This window comes from Loxodonta africana, chromosome 10, assembly GCF_030014295.1.
Source record: "Loxodonta africana isolate mLoxAfr1 chromosome 10, mLoxAfr1.hap2, whole genome shotgun sequence".
NCBI classification, from domain to species: Eukaryota; Metazoa; Chordata; class Mammalia; order Proboscidea; family Elephantidae; genus Loxodonta; species Loxodonta africana.
Genome location: NC_087351.1, coordinates 33,790,312 through 33,794,843, shown reverse-complemented (window position 1 = coordinate 33,794,843; position 4,532 = coordinate 33,790,312).

Below are 4,532 nucleotides of genomic sequence, written 5' to 3'. Positions count from 1 at the left end.
TGAGTGAACAGTATGGTGTGGTTGCTTAAGAGCTAATGCACTTAAGCAGTTGGACTCTGGAGTCAGTCCTACCTGGGTTTCAAGATTTTTTTACTTATCTATGCCTGAGCCACCTCTTGTCTGTCAGCTTGTTGTACTGTGGTAGCTTTTGTGTTGCTGTGATGCTGGAAGCTTTGCTATGGGTATTTCAAATACTAGCAGGGTCACCCACGGTGGACAGGTTTCAGCGGAGCTTCCAGACTCAGACAGACCAGGAAGAAAGACCTGGCAATCTACTTCTAAAAAAAATTGGCCGGTGAAAACCTTACAAATAGCAGTGGAACACTGTCTGATATAGTGCTGGAAGATGAGCCCCTCAGGTAGGAAGTCACTCAAAATATGATGCGGAAGAGCTGCCTCCTCAAAGTAGACTCAACCTTAATGACATGGACCTTATTTGCTAATGTGACATGACTCAAAATGGGAAGAAACAGCAGCAAACATCAATTAATAATTGGAATGTATGAAATATGAATCTAGGAAAATTGGAAGTTGTCAAAAACGAAGATAGTTGTTGCTTGAAGATAAATATCCTAGGCATTGATAACCTGAAATGGACTGGTATTGGCCATTTTGAATTGGACAATCTTATGATCTACTCTGTCAGGAAGGACAAATTGAAGAGGAACGGCACCACATTCCTTGTCAAAAAGAACATTTCAACATCTATCCTGAAATTCCGTGCTGTCAGTAATAGGATAATATTCACACACCTACAGGGAAGACTAATTAATATGACTATTATTCAAATTTATACACTAATTACTAATGCCAAAGATGAAGAAATTGAAGATTTTTACCAACCTTTGTAGTCTGAAATTGATCAAACATGCTATCAAGATGCATTGATAATTACCAGTGATTGGAATGTGAAAGTTGGAAACAAAGAAGAAGGATCAGTAGTTGGAAAATACGGCATTGGTGATGGAAATGACCCATGTGATCGCATGATAGGATTTTGCAAGACCAATGACCTATTCATTCCAAATACCTTTTTTGAACAACATAAACGGCAACTGTACATGTGGACCTCACCAGATGGAATACACTGGAATCAAATTAACTACATCTGTGGAAAGAGGTGATGGAGAAGCCCAATATCATCAATCATACAAGGCCAGTGGCTGACTGCAGAATAGACCGTCAACTGCTCATATGCAAGTTCAAGCTTGTAAAAATGGCGTGGCAGAGGTGTCTGACTCCTCTAACTGCACAAGGGGGAGGGAGAATCAAGATCAACAGCCAAAGCTGATTCCTAAGAGGCAGAGGTCAGACATGCCTCTTCTCTCTGCCATCTTTACGAATTCTGACACCAACCCTCCCTCCCACAGTTCTCTCTACTTCTGAGTTCAATAATTCATTGCAATGGCCACACAGAACTCACAGGCAATAATCAAGATTATGGGGCCTATTAGAGAAGTAACAGATTACAGTTCATGTTCAGAAACGCTCAGGATACAGTTCTTCGATCAGGTCAGCCGTCTCTCAGCCATGCCCGCAGGTGTACCTCTCTCTGGCTCCTCAGCCTCTGCCCTGCTTGGGCAAGTGTTATAAAGCTCTGCTGATAAGTGCCCCGAGGCACCACAGTCCACTAGTAATCCCCGGTCTGAAGGTGCTCAGCTCTCGCTCCGTGGGTCAGCAAACCTAGCTCCACCAAGTGCCTGGAGGAACCCTACTGTGCCAGCAAGTCTCCTGCCCTGAAGGCACTCGGCTTTCTCAATCCATGGTCTGGGCAGTGTGCTACTGGTCTCCTGGTTCTGCTGCTGCCATCCCTCTGCCGCTAATTCTCACGGTCTTTGGTATTACAGCTCTCCCTCTCTGTTTCCTGATTCCAGGAGCAAGGATCCCGAGTCCAAAAGATCCGTTCCACTCCTGGCTCTTCTTTCTTAGTAGTGGTGAGGTCCTCTCCTCCCACCTCTGGGATGACTCATTTTAAGCTTAGCAGGATGGCAAAACTGACCAATCCCTTTGTTAGGGTTCCATAGACCTTATTTGCATTATCCCACTACCATACACTTGCCATGAACTTTATTTGCATTATTAGCAAGCTATCCACTACACTTGGTGGGCCACAATTACCTTATTTGTATACTCCCACTCCATCAGGATTGCAGGAAGACTCATTAACAACCTGCAATATACAGATGACAGAACCTTGCTTCGTGAAAGTGAAGAGGGCTTGAATCACTTACCGATGAAAATCAAAGACCACAGCCTTCAGTATGGATTACACCTCAGCATAAAGAAAACAAAAATCCTCACAACTGGGCCAATAATCAGCATCAAGATAAATGGAGAAAAGATTGAAGTTGTCAAGGATTTCATTTTACTTAGATCCGCAGTCAACACCTATGGAGCAGCAGTCAAGAAATCCAACGATGTATTGCATTTTTTTTTTTTTTTATTGCATTGGGCAAATCTGCTGCAAATGACCTCATTAAAGAGTTAAAAAGCAAAGATATCACCTTGAGAACTAAGGTGCGCCTGACCCAAGCCATGGTATTTTCAGTTGCCTTATATGCATGTGAAAGCTGGACAATGAATTAGGAAGATTGAAGAAGAATTGATGTCTTTGAATTATGGTGTTGGTGAAGAATACTGAATATACTATGGACTGCCAAAAGAACGAACAAATCTATCTTGGAAGAAGTACAGCCAGAATGCTCCTTAGAAGCGAGGATGGCAAGACTTCGTCTCATGTACTTTGGACACGTTATCAAGAGGGATCAGTCCCTGGAGAAGGACATCATGCTTGGTAAAGTAGAGGGTCAGCAAAAAAGAGGAAGACCTTCAATGAGATGAATGGACACAGTGGCTGCAACAATGGGCTCAAATATGGGAAAAGTGTGAATGGTACAGGACTGGACAGTGTTTCATTTTGTTATGTATAGGGTTGCTGTCATGGATTGGATTGTGTCCCCCCAAAATATGTGCCAGCTTGGCTAGGCCAGGATTTCCAGTGTTGTATGGTTGTCCTCCATTTTGTGATCTGATGTAATTATCCTCCATTTTGTGATGTGTTGTAAATTCTAACCTCTGTGGTTATAATCCCATTTGTGAATGGGCTATGTTTTTTATGTTAATGAGGCAAGATTAGGTTATGTCAGTGAAGATTAAGTTATATTTATTATGTTAATGAGGCAGGATTAGGGCAGGAGACCTCAGTTCCTCTCCATGTGGGCCTCTCCACAGGCTGCTTGAGTGTCCTCAATACTTGGTAGCTGGCTTCCCCCAGAATGAGTAATTCAAGAGAGAGCAAAGTGAAAGCAGTAATGTCTTTTAGGGCTTAGTATCGGAAATCACACTCCAACATTTCTGCAGCATCACTTTAGTTAAACAAGTCAGCCCTCTTCATTGTGAGAAGAGACCACATGGGCATGAATACCAAGAAGTAAGGACCATTAGGAGCCATCTTGGAGACTGGCTACCATAGAAAGCCTTCTGGCCCACAATGAGTCATGTCCCGCACACATGTAAAATATACTCAACTGTCCCAAGGCTCCCAAAAGTCTCATCCCATTGCCAAATAGCTTGAATTCCACAAGCTAGTATTCTAAAACAGGTCCAGATACAGATGAAGTCCTTGGGATTAGTGCCACAAGTATAACTCTTGAGTACAGCCCCTTTTGATCTGAAGACCCCCAACAAACACAGATACACATCCAACATACTATGGTAAGACAAAATGGGATAGCTGCTTTAGATATTACTATTCATAAAAGGGGGAAATGGGAGATACAAAGGAGTCTCTAGTACATAAAAAAAAAAATAGAAGTTCTAAAATCCAGCAGGGCACATGTTGGCAGTTCCTTGATTAGCACTCAAGGCCTAGGCATAATTCCTCATGGGTCCTACCGCTGGGCTCTTGTTCTGCCTTCTAAGCCAGCTTTCGTTTTCCATCAGAAGTGGCCAATGTTTGCACCAGTGTAGTTTTCCCAGCCTGTAGCCCATGTTTGCACCTGTGTAGTTTTCCCAGCCTGTAGCCCATGTTTGCACTTGTGTAGTTTTCCCAGCCTGTAGAAGTTTGGGGGTCTAAAAACTTCTCATTTTGTTTTGTCTCTGTCTCTTTTAATCAAAGCTTGTGGTGTTTCTGCCAATATAATCCTCTTAAAATGTTTATGGATCTCCTGTGAATCTTATTGGAGTACACAAAATAATGCCCACAAATTTCTGAGATTAACTCTTTTCTATGTTGGGTTTCTGCTACAACTGAAAAGGGACAATATTTTTAAGCTTCTTAAATGCCCTATTGCTTGATCAAATGGTTTTCTGAGACACCAATTTAGAGCCTCCTGAGATCTTAATAAAGAATTTTACAGCCAATCTTCATCTTTATACCATGTTTTCCTGAGAGCGACCTGGATTTTATCTTTTCCAGAAGCTATTTCTTATTTTCAGCATCATTTTCTTTCTGGAGAGGTTGAGAATTTTAAAATCCAACAATTCCTGGGTCCTTTTAAATAGTATTTATTTATTTAAGCTTTTCTCTCTGC